Below are 13,740 nucleotides of genomic sequence, written 5' to 3' on the forward strand. Positions count from 1 at the left end.
AAATTAATAATGGTGTTACCAATTTTTTAGAACGCCGCAATACATGAATTTATTATTAAATTTTGTTTCATTCTGAACTTGTACTTATCAGATCAGCATCAAGTAGCGGATGAAACAACAAACAACGAGCCAAAAGTGGCAGATTGCCACCCTCGAAAACTTTCCAAATAGTCATAAATCTCTACAAATGCATTAAAAATTATCTGTTACAATCTAATTGTTCTATGTATAAGGATATTTTTTTCTTTTTGTAATTGGGAGCTTTTACCTATAGGTAAAAGTTTACTTTAATGTTAATTTATTTGCAGCTAAATTTTAGTTTTATATTTAGTTTTACGTTATTATTTTGTTTCAGGAGATATGTATATTTTTGTTAAGCTTTTAGAGAATGACAATTAATTTTAACGTTTAGTCTAATCCGTTACTTTTGATGCTAACTAAATACTAGTAAATACAAACATTAAGAACAAGTATGTAGGTAAGACGAAATATAAAGTGAGTCGATCTCTCGAACAACTTTGAACAAGATCGGCTCACTTTATATTTCGTCAACTTTACAAGAGACCATTTACCGGTAATGCCACGTTGATGCCAAACTGAAATTGAGAGTCACGTTCGTCATTAGCATAATAAAGTCTGAGTGTCTTTATTGTCGTGACTCGTATGCCAGTTAATGTTTGACGTGGCAAAGTTGGGCAAGAAATTATGATAGGTGAGTGGAGTAATGATACAGGAAAATGAACAAATTTTTAAATATGCCTAAATATCTGTTGATTGAGCCGTGTTCGAGTGGTTTTGGGACATTTTACTGTTTTTAGGGTTCCGTACCTCAAAAGGAAAAAACGGAACCCTTATAGGATCACTTTGTTGTCCGTCCGTCTGTCTCTCCGTTTGTCCGTCCGTCCGTCTGTCTGTCAAGACTCAAGACCCTTTATCTCGGGAACGCGTACCTAGAGGTATCGAGTTGAAATAAAACTATGAAAACGGATTATATCGTGTATATTGAATTTATAATACATCCCAGTCACCCGTTGACCACGAACGCTGTAAAGGGTTCGAAACGTCGGGATGTATTATAAATTCAATATACGCGATATAATCCGTCTTCATAATTTTATTTCATGAGTAAATATCGCGGTAACCGAAGACAATATTTTGTATCGAGTTGAAATTAAAACCATATACTTAGGCGGTCTACAGTCCCTAGAAGCTGTGAAAAAATCAAATTTCTAAGTTAACGTAAAAAAAAAACGGCCGTTTATGCTGCAAAAAACGTAAATATGTATATAACTCAAGGGAATCAAAATTGATAGGGTACTTCCCGTTGACCTAGAACTATGAAAGGCAAGTAATACACTACAAATACAGGGAAAAATCTGAAAATTAAAAAAAGTACGGAACCCTCGGTGGGCAAGTCCGACTCGCACCTGGCCGGTTTTTTTAATGAAAGAACAGGGATGAAGTCAAATAGATGTCATATAATAAATAATAAATGACCAAGGCCTGGAGGTATATGACATCTATTTCAGTTAATATTTAATATAGTAGTGCGACTATTTTAAAAAACACATCAAATTATTTCATAAAATAATTTGCTTTGTTCCCTAGTTGAACATAGGGGTGGATAGTTTTATATCTATTGTTCTGTGAATGTGTATTTTATTTCTGTGGTGGAAATGCAATGACAACCAAACAGAAAGGCGCAAGATACGCCATTCAAACTATTTCTATCTATATGAAAATATCGTGACGAAATCACCAGATCTTGAATCGATTGTGATTTGTTATGGTTTTGATACGACTTTGAAGGTAACACACACTGATTTGTTAACTCGTGCGTGAGATGCGCACCAATCACCAAGATGATCGTCAAGGTCGTGTCAAAACAAGATCAATACCATAACAAATTGTTAAATCCGAATCCTGTGTGCCTAGGTGACAATTAATCGCTTGCGCTACGATAACGAAACCCTTTGAATCTCTTTATCACTCTTCCATATTAGTGCGACAGTGACAGTTGCGTTTCGATCGCAACGGAGCGTAAACGATTGGCACGTTGGCTACGCATCCTCGTCCCTATACCATTTATAACAAAAATATGTATTTGATTGTTTCATGCGTCGATATCCTTTGATCTCCATTTTCCTTTAAGCAATAAATTACCGTGCAAATACGAGTCTTTGAGCCTCTCATACAGGTAAACATGTTTGTTCCAGATACAGTGTTATCCTGACGATATCAACCAACGATTCTGACGGATTCGCATTAATAAACGGTGAGTTAACATGTTATATTTAGCGTTTAATTTGCATTTTATGCAAGAGACTCGCGAATCATCCAATATTTGTTAAAAATATTAGGTTTTATAGTATTACCAGGGGTGCGAAACTCCTCGCTTCTGGCAAACCTGGCACCGTTCGGCTCAGCATTGCTCCGAGCAATTATTAGGGTGACACTCAACTACTTGACGTCCCTTTGCGTGCACGACCACAGATAAAATAATGACTTGAATTTTGACAACCCTAAATAGCCGAAAGGAATAGTGCCATATATTAAAAAGGGACAGCATGATTCGACCCTGAACCGCTGTCAAACTTCGGTTTTGTAGGAAGTTTCCTTTCTGTACGGTAGTACTATTATTCATTCTGTGGTATTACCTAAGTACTTAATGGTTTTAATTTACTGTGTCGTTGGTAAACACTTGGTAAACAAGCAAATTGCCTGAGTCTTGAAGAAACTTCGACAGGCTGTTCATTCCACAGTCAAAAAGGAGAGTCCCTTTTAAACCGCACCAGATCCTGGTTCTAAATGACCTACCGACTGCGAATGGTACGATGATAAAAAACGGCAGTGGGGCATATGTCTTGAGCACGAGCACGACCCACTGTAAAAGCAATAACATAAGCAGGCAAAAATATTTAAATTGTCCAAATTAGTACGTACCTAGTTTATTAATAATACGTACAAATAATCATTCGAAACACTATGTAACATGCACAATGTAATTGTATAATGCCGTACGCCTACACATACTGCATTGAGTGAGATAGGCTTCGATAATATCGCTATTGGCGGGAGAACGAGGCTGCGGAAAGCCGAAAGCGATATCCGGCGCCGACGGCGAACTACTACTTAGTAATGTCAGACTTTGCTACCCTATAATAAAAGTAGTAATATTTGTAACTGGATATAATAAAGTACCAGCCAATATTAACGATTCTGCCCGCGACTTCGTCTGCGTATGAGGACGATGATGACGATGATAATTGATAAATTCGCCTCGGGCCTCAAGCTATCTTCCATACTAAATTTCAAGTAAAGAATTTCAGTGGTTTAAGCCTTATATTAAGTAAGGATAGCTGGAATATTCTTCTTGACAAAAACTTCTTTGCAAATAAATGCAGTGTTTTCAAGCTCTTGCCTAGGTAACAAGTACAGTCAAGGATTTTAATTGCCGTACTATTTCGTATCTTGTAAGAAGGACAATTAATACGAAAGTCGTTTAGAAACTTACTCAATCTCACTGCTCGATTACCCCTGACTTCCTTAAATCAAACGAGATATTAGGGAGTTCTTAGTAATTCGTTCGAGTTCACGTTCAGTATATAAACACGTTCAGTCGACGTGTAACGAGAAGTAATCTGCGTATTCGTGTGTAACGAGAGACTAGTGATGGGTAGCTTGTGAATTTCCAAAGTGCGATTTGTACATCAATTTCATGTAAGTTACTGAAAGGCGATCTTCACAATTTTGGCATCATCGTCACAACTCACAACTGGATGCGGTGTGATAAACGCCTAAGGTTTCAATTAAACTATTCACGTGTACTATTTACCTAATCTAGATTGGAAATCGAAAAAATTGACATCTTGCGCGGCTATGGAGCAACCATGGCAGAATTAGAAAAGGATTTACGAGTCTTATTGATTTAAAAAAAATCAGGCTACCTATCTTCACCCACATTTCCCCCTAAAATAAGATATAAGTAGTTTTGACTTATTAACAGCGTTAATGGTAGTGGTTGCTATAACTGTTTAAAATTTTAGGTTTCTACGTTAAACGGTCTCGACCGAAGTGATCCCAAGAGTGCTCCGTGAACAGTTTTATACAGAGTTATTACGGGGCACTTTTGTGGCGTTATTCATAAACGCATTACAAGCCTGAATGAACTATTAATCGTTTGTCTTTATCTGTCATTTTGACTTATGTCTTCGTAAGAAAGGGGTAAAACATAATTAACTAATTCAGGCTCGTAAAGTTTTATGAATAATGGGGTTAGACTTTGCTCTACTAACATTGTTAGCGAAAATATTACATGCCATTTAAGTGAACTTTCTTCGGTAACATGTCATTGATTTTCCTTGATTGAAATATTTCACAGTTAAGGAAATAATATTAAATATATTTATAACGGGTCACTCACGTATTTTAAGTCGAAAACGCTCAACATGTTTCACTCCGTACCGAGGAGCGTCATCAGGAGCCCACGAGCAGCAGGATACGTGAGTGACCCGTTAATAATATATTTAATATGTCTGTGTCTCACGGAAGTTTTGTTAAGGAAATAATATTTGAAATGTTTCAGAAATTGCCCATCGCTACACGAGACAGGTCTATGCCCTATAGGAATAAGTAATTAAGTATTTCTCACGTTCCAGCTTAGGGTTTATGTTACCTATTTATAGGTACCTATTCAAACTGCTAAGATTCCTCTTATAGGGATTGGATTTAGGGGATTCTTCGGGACCTAAGCCCATCTTTGTACTAATTTATTTCACGTAATAAAGCAAAATACTTATGTAATCATATCTCAAATTATTAATCCATGATAATTTGAGATGTGCCCACAGCGCACTATAGTTTTGTGGCCGAGGCGTTAAGGATTGAATTTTAAAAACCCTTTTAGTAAAGCTCGAGAACATTTAAAGATATTCAAAGAATAATATTTTCTGGATAAAACAATCCACTCATTTATCATTGATGCGATGTTTGGAGAGGATAATAGTGTGAATTAGAGTGCTGTAAAAAGATGGAGACCAATCGAACTTGATAGATTATATTGTTAACAATAGCTTTCTATCAAAGAATTACGTTGTGATTAAAAATGGGTAGGTAGATTTCTTTTACTTGACATTCCAAATCAGTACAATACAAATACTATTTTTAGTATACCTTTTTATAAATACTTATGATTCCTGGATGTAAATAAATTATCGAATTTCCATATCTAAAGTAAACTATTGTTGTGATAATTGCATTTCAAAATGTAGCCTATTTTTATAATATGTAGTAAATACAACGACTGACAAGTCGACTGTTAATATTTCGGTTTAGTGTCATATTAAGTCTAAGTATAACTTCATGATATTGTAAAGTAATAAAAATTAAGAATATTATTTTTTAATGTGATTCGAAATAGAATGATAATATTTATGATTAAGTTTTACAATGTATTTATTTTAAAAGTTGCTTTGCTGATAACTAGCTTGATTGCTCTTTGCCACTATAAAATGCCAGGGAGCTCAGTTTGCAGTCAGTTCGTTTCCAGCAAGCTACTAGTAAACAACAGGTATGGTCCTGCCTTATTAATCTGTATTTTATTGTGTATAGTTTTTATTAAATTTCTGCAATTGATTTATTTCTGTAAATAATTTCAATTGCTATCCTCAGTAGTTGCCTTTGCTTTGCTAATTATAAATAAACGGTCTAGGCATATTATGAATTGAAATATATGAGATTCTCGGCCTAAAAACCGTTAACCACTGTTTAACATAAAACATGTATAAATCTGGTTCTCATAATTATACTAGTAATATTTTTCTAATTAAAATACCTTTCAGTAATTTACTTATTGATTTGTTTTGAAACCAGGTATATACAAAATAAGACCCCATTTAGCTAACTATTGTTGATGTATAAAGATGTTTAGAACAATTGTTTCTAAAAGAGTGTAAAATATATAAATACCCTAGATCCTATACTTTTTATTTGATCATTTGAAATAAAACAACATGATTTATAATTCATTTCTTATTATTTTCTATACCTATTTCCCTATTAGCTAACATCAGAAGTGTTGGAAGAATGAACCCTTGTGCTAATACAATTTGAAATAAGTTTCAGGATGAAGTCAGAAGAATTAAAATCTTTCATCAAGGCCATCGCGGATGCTGTATCCAAGCGTCGCCCAGACGACGACGTGGCCCTACCTGTCTTCGACCCAGCTACAAGCGACAATGGCGCAGAGACCTGGTGCAACAACATAGCTGAGCTTACAGAGGAGTTTGGATGGAGTAGCATCGCAACTGTCGCAAAAGCCGGTAAGGCCCTGAAGGGCTCTGCTTTAACTTGGTTTGAATCGTGGAATCCGACTGGTGGACGTACTTGGGAGAATTTCAAAAATGACCTTACTGATTTGTATCCTGAAAAACGTAACCTTGCTGAAAAACTATCCAAAGCTGTTGCTTATACATCAGATCTTGCAGATTCTTACTGTGAATATGCTAGAGAAAAGGTTAGGTTGCTACGAAATACCAAGATAGCGTTTACCGAAAGTCAGTTAATTGATATTGTCTGCGGAAGTATCAGTGACGTGAGCGTGAAAATGGCATCCCTCAATAGCGGCGCTAAAACGACAGCAGAGCTTATTTCTCTTTTCACTGCTTATGTAAAACCCAAGAAAAGACCTTTAGAGCAAAGCGTGTCAAATACTAATAATAACAGCCCAAATAGATTCAAACGCTCCAAATTAGATTCTCGTGGTGATTCGATACTCCAATGTTACTCATGTGGCAAGTTCGGTCATGTAAAATCTCAGTGCTACAAAAACACAAATCAAAGTACTGATGTAAAAGTAAAAAGTGAGCCCTCGGTTAGTAAAATTGTACAAAAATCTTGTGAATTTTGTAAGAAAATCGGTCACACGGAAACTACATGTTTTTTCAAAGCACGTGCTTCGGCGAACCCAAATCAACGTACCAGTACCTCTCTTGCCAGTACGTCAAATCCTAGTCAGACTGCCGATTCAAAAACTAGTCAGGTTAATTTTTTAGGGCAGAATTGAAGTTAACAAAAGCGTCAATTTACGATATGATTGTACAAACTTTAATTGATACAGGAGCTGCTTGTAGTATTATTAAACATTCTATTGCAAATAACCTAAAAATAAAAATAGAACCACACATCTCCAGAATAAGCGGACTTGGTGATGGCATCCTTGAGACCATAGGTACAGTTAATATTCCTGTAAAGTTTGACGATCTGTGTCTTGAACTTGACGCTTATGTTGTACAGGATCACAGTTTAAGTTTTGATTTTTTGATTGGTAGAAATATTTTACTACACTCTGGAATTAAAATAATCGCCGATATTGACGGCAGTAAAGTTGTCCGTAGATGTTGTTCAAACTCTAATTCCGAGGTTAATTTTATTGAGAATATTTCCGATAGTGGAATTAGTGAACTAAAGACAAGAATCGAGAATTTAGACGTAACATTACAAACACAAATTTTAAATATTTTTGCGAAGTATCCTAATGTTTTAAATAATAACGGATGTGTCAATACAGGAGAGTTAAAAATACAATTAAAAAATAATACTAACGTTTATTATAGGCCGTATCGATTGTCCCCCCACGAAAGAGATAAAGTTAAGGCGATAGTGCAAAATTTGCTAGATAATGAAATAATTCGCGAAAGTGATTCCTCATTTGCCAGTCCAGTTCTTTTGGTACGAAAAAAAGATGGAAGTGATAGACTTTGTATTGATTATAGGTCATTAAATAAAAATATTGATAAGGACAGGTACCCTCTTCCTTTAATTGAGGATCAAATCAACAAGCTTGGGAATGCCAAATATTTCATTTCGATAGATATGAAGAATGGGTTTCACCAAATTCCAGTCTCGACTGATTCAATTAAATACACGGCTTTTGTAACACCGGACGGACACTACGAGTACCTAAAAATGCCCTTTGGAATTTGTAATGGTCCGTCCGTGTTCCAAAGAGCAATATCAAAAGCAGTGAAAAATTTGGACTTCCTACTTGTATACATGGATGACATTCTTATACCATTCACGACTATTGAAGAAGGTCTAGAATATTTAGAGCAGACAGTAGCAACCCTTAGTTCAGCTGGATTTACCATAAACCCCAAAAAATGTAAATTTTTCGTTGATAATATTGAATACTTGGGTCAGCACATATCACAACATGGAGTAAGACCTAGTGACGCGAAGATATCTGCGTTAGTGAATTCTCCGATCCCTCGTACAGTCAAGCAAGTACGCCAGTTTATGGGGCTTGCAAGCTATTTTCGAAAGTTCATTCCCGATTTTGCTAGCCGGACATCTTGCATAACTATGTTGACAAAAAAGAATCAAAAATGGTTTTGGGGGCCTGAACAGGATTCCGCTAGAAAATATGTTATAGATCAACTGACATCTTCTCCTCCACTATCCATTTTTGACCCTAATTTATGCACTGAACTCTATACTGACGCTAGTTCTTTGGGATATGGGGCCATATTAATACAAAAGCTTGACAAAGAATCAAGAGTTGTTGCTTATTTTAGTAAACGAACCACACCGGTAGAGTCAAAATACTGTTCCTATGATTTAGAGACCCTTGCGATTTATAACGCCCTTAAACATTTTCGTGTTTATCTACTCGGAATCAAATTTAAAATAATTACAGATTGCAATGCTATTAAAGCAACAATGTCCAAAAAAGATTTATCGCCTAGAATTGCACGTTGGTGGACATATTTACAAGATTTTGATTTTGAAATTATGTACAAAAAAGGAAAGTTTATTAGCCATGTTGATTTTCTGAGCAGAAATCCTGTTGATGAACCCACTTCACATTCAACACTCAATAATACTGTTAATGTAATCCCCAACAATAATCCAGAGTCTTGGTTAGAGGCAGCACAGCACAGAGACCCCGATACTCAAGCTTTAATAGATAGAGTACAGACAGGCGACCTAGACCAAACCCAATATATCGTCAGACGAAATTTGCTACATTATAAAAATAGCCCAAATGAAGTACCAAAACTATATATACCAAAAGGAAGTCGTCTTAATATTCTTCGTTTATTTCACGATGAACACTGTCACGTAGGATATGATAAGACGATTGGTAAAATTCGGGAGCACTTTTGGTTTCCAGGGATGGCAGCTTTTGTTAGAAAATATTTATTACATTGTTTGGTTTGTGTTGAACGAAAAAGCCATCATGGCCCAAAACAAGGTTTTTTACACCCAATCAAAAAAACTGCCATTCCTTTTCACACTGTCCACCTAGACTGCACAGGTCCGTTTCCACAATCAAATGAAGGGTATAAATATATTTTATTACTTGTTGACGGATTTACAAAATTTTGTTTACTGAAACCCATAAAATCATTAAATGCTCGCGAATTAGTACCAATCATACGTGAAATAGTCACAACTCTTCGAACACCTACCTTAGTAATAACAGATCGGGGCACAAATTTTACATCCGGTGAAATTCAAGCACTTTTCAGAGATTTACATATTGAGCATCATTTAATTGCTACGGGAATTCCCAGGAGTAATGGCCAGGTCGAGCGATATGTCTATACAGCAACCGATATGCTCAGTACTATTTGTAATGATTTGTCAGATTGGCCGAACGAATTGTGGAAAGTCCAGCAATCAATAAATACGACCGTTCAAAAATCTACTGGATTTTCCCCACTTCGGTTACTCATAGGAATTGATGCCAATATCCCATCATTGCAAGCTCGTTTAGATGGCATATTAGATGAAAACCCTCTGGCTTCTCTTATTAACACACAGGCAGATAGAGCTTTAGCAGCACAACGTCTTGAGGAAATATCAAAAAAATTTAAAGACCGGTTCGATGCCACTCGACGTAACAATTTGGCTTTAGCTGTAGGTGATTTGGTTTATGTTAACCAAGATCATAGACGTAATAATAAATTAATGCCAAAATTTAAAGGACCCTATGAAATAACCGCACTTTTACCTAACGATCGCTATGCTCTGAGAGGTCTGGGAAATTTAAGAAATGTTATAATTGCAAAAGAAAAATTACGTTATTGGCCAGGAGAATTTTTGGACGATGAGGCAACAACGTAATGTATCTTTCAGTAACCAAGATAAATAAAATACAATGTATGTTAATCCTTATGCAAATAGTGATTATGCGAAGATAGTGATGCCGATTGGTCAAATCGCTAGTATTTAAAGTGATTGATTAAAGTTTGATTATTTTGTCAATGGTTGATTATTTTCGTGACGTAGTCGGTATAGCAAAAAAAAAAAAAAAACGTCGAACACTCGCTGGTCGGCCTTTCATTTGATGTTTTTCTGTCTCACTAGCAGCGAGTGAATGAGATTGACATGTCGAGATGATTGGCAAGTGTTGAGGCAGTCAAAGCACTCCGCTGGTCGGCCATTTGTTTGGTGTTTGTCCATTTCATTAGCAGCGGGTGAATGGGACAAACATGTCTAGATATATGGCAAGTGGTCAAGTTAATATATTTTAATCAATCACTCTCCTATGATTATGCTAGGGTGTACTTTATTTATTTATTATTAATATTATTGATTGTGTACTTCGAGAACGAAGTACTTGTCAGTATGGCCGTGATAGATTATATTGTTAACAATAGCTTTCTATCAAAGAATTACGTTGTGATTAAAAATGGGTAGGTAGATTTCTTTTACTTGACATTCCAAATCAGTACAATACAAATACTATTTTTAGTATACCTTTTTATAAATACTTATGATTCCTGGATGTAAATAAATTATCGAATTTCCATATCTAAAGTAAACTATTGTTGTGATAATTGCATTTCAAAATGTAGCCTATTTTTATAATATGTAGTAAATACAACGACTGACAAGTCGACTGTTAATATTTCGGTTTAGTGTCATATTAAGTCTAAGTATAACTTCATGATATTGTAAAGTAATAAAAATTAAGAATATTATTTTTTAATGTGATTCGAAATAGAATGATAATATTTATGATTAAGTTTTACAATGTATTTATTTTAAAAGTTGCTTTGCTGATAACTAGCTTGATTGCTCTTTGCCACTATAAAATGCCAGGGAGCTCAGTTTGCAGTCAGTTCGTTTCCAGCAAGCTACTAGTAAACAACAGGTATGGTCCTGCCTTATTAATCTGTATTTTATTGTGTATAGTTTTTATTAAATTTCTGCAATTGATTTATTTCTGTAAATAATTTCAATTGCTATCCTCAGTAGTTGCCTTTGCTTTGCTAATTATAAATAAACGGTCTAGGCATATTATGAATTGAAATATATGAGATTCTCGGCCTAAAAACCGTTAACCACTGTTTAACATAAAACATGTATAAATCTGGTTCTCATAATTATACTAGTAATATTTTTCTAATTAAAATACCTTTCAGTAATTTACTTATTGATTTGTTTTGAAACCAGGTATATACAAAATAAGACCCCATTTAGCTAACTATTGTTGATGTATAAAGATGTTTAGAACAATTGTTTCTAAAAGAGTGTAAAATATATAAATACCCTAGATCCTATACTTTTTATTTGATCATTTGAAATAAAACAACATGATTTATAATTCATTTCTTATTATTTTCTATACCTATTTCCCTATTAGCTAACAAACTCGTCAAACAAACCCGTACAAGTAGAGGACACAAAATAAAAAACAGTATAATCGCCCCTAAAAATATTGCACTTCAATAAAATAAATCAACCGGTACTGAATTTCCTTTTCGATCCTATTTCTTAAATGAATCGGATGGATATTTTTTTGATATTTTTTTGTCTTCGTGATTATGATGGTAGGTATTATAAAAGTTCAATTTAATAAAGTGTAAGAAAAATCATGTTTCCGAGTTTATATGTATATTTTGTGGTAACTGGAATCTGGATTATCAAATAATATTGTCTTCGGTTATCGCGATAGTTACTCATGAAAATAAATTTAAAAAAATAGTTACATGTCAACTTACAACTAGTACAAATAACATTAATAATAAATACCTGAAACCAAAAAATAAAAAATAGCAATTAATTCTAAAACATAAAAATTATCTATATACAATTTCATTAATTAATATTTATAGAATTAAATAAAACTATGAAAACGGATTATATCGCGTATATTGAATTTATAATACACCCCGACGTTTCGAACTCTTTACAGCGTATAACCTCATGTCATTGTATATGCAAAGTTTCGTTACAATCCAACACGTAGTTTTAAAATTAAGAACGAAACTCGGTTTGTATGGGAAGGTAAAATTCGACCGAGCTTGCCGGGGACTCTTAAACCTTTATTATCGCCGTAAAAGCATATTATTGGGCTGATTGGGGACGAATTTCACGTTTTATAACTTATGAGTCAAACAATTTAAAGCAACTGCTGCCTTCTAAAGGGGCAATTAAGTCAAAAATGGGATAAGTGTTTTCGACAGATCATTAGAGTATAATGAACGAGCCAAAAGCTGTACTTGACCGCTCGTAGGAATATTTAACGTACGATAAAGGTGGAGTCGTTGTACAGATGTAGTGCATAATTGGGACGTTTTCAACCAAAAGGTACCACATTGTCGCTTGTCGATAAGGTTGATTTCAAATTAAAGCTATATGGCAATAGCGCCTTATTGACAACCGACAATAAGTACCCTTTTGATTAAGAATGGCACAATTGTTTTCCATCGTATTTTCTTGGAAACGTTCGTGTTTGTCATGCTACTTCAGTCAACCTCAGTACTTTTTGTACCGAGACTGACTGAAATAGCAAGACATGTTCGTACGTTTTCATGAATATACGAAGGAAAATAATAATGCACTACATCTTTAAACCGGAGCGAGTAGACTACAAAAATGGGATAAGCGTTTTCGACAGATCATTAGAAGTATAATGAACGAGCCAAATGCTGTACTTGACCGCTCGTATATATAACGTGTATGGTAAAGGTGGAGTCGTTGTAAACCGGAGCGAGTTAGACGACAAAAATAGGATAAGCGTTTTCGACAGATCATAAGGCCGCTTTTACACCTGTAAGTTACTTGCGTAATATTTACATAATTTACTTACGGTTGCATTTACACTTGCAATAAATGCTTACGTAAATAATGCTTACGTAAGTTGTGTAAGTTTAAACTTGCAAAAATTATTACACGCCCATTTACATTTGCTTCCCAGTAATAAAATGCCTTCTCACAGTCGCCACGTTCAAGCAGCTGCTGCATACATCATTTTATCCAATAGTCGAAAGCAAAAAAAAAATGCTGGATGAAACCATGGCTAGAAAGAAGAATGGCAAGAGGTGCATTTGAAAATCTTTTGAAGGAGTTAAGACTGGAAGACCGAGACCAATTTTTAAATTTTATAACAATGAATTCTACGACTTTTGAATATCTTTTAGAAAAAGTTGCACCAATCATAAAAAAAATGATACACATTTTCGACCGGCTATTTCATCAGCGGAGAAACTTATGGTCACTTCGTTTTCTTTAATTTTGTCACGTTTTGGCTAAATTGTGCTTTCAAATTATGCAATTTACTAACTATTTCCTCTGGAGTGGTGCTAAACATCTTACTAAATTCAATATGTAACAAATTTGTTTTTACGCGGTTTTTGTATTCCTTATTTTTGTAGTCCCATAGCATGGGACGTGCCTCAAAAGCAGTAATCAAAGTTTCTACCTCGTCCGGTGACCAGCTTTTATTTT

General features: G+C 34.8%; 1 protein-coding gene across 1 annotated transcript in view; it reads left to right on the forward strand.

Annotated features, from left to right (window-relative positions):
* Positions 1–13,740, forward strand: part of LOC134742380 (ecdysone receptor) — a 324,182-nt gene that overhangs the window by 35,331 nt on the left and 275,111 nt on the right. The window contains exon 2 of the mRNA XM_063675496.1: positions 2,217–2,275. The gene's annotated coding sequence lies outside the window, so the exon portion shown is untranslated. The remainder of the gene's footprint in view (positions 1–2,216; positions 2,276–13,740) is intronic.

This window comes from Cydia strobilella, chromosome 6 (assembly GCF_947568885.1).
Source record: "Cydia strobilella chromosome 6, ilCydStro3.1, whole genome shotgun sequence".
Classification (NCBI taxonomy): Eukaryota; Metazoa; Arthropoda; class Insecta; order Lepidoptera; family Tortricidae; genus Cydia; species Cydia strobilella.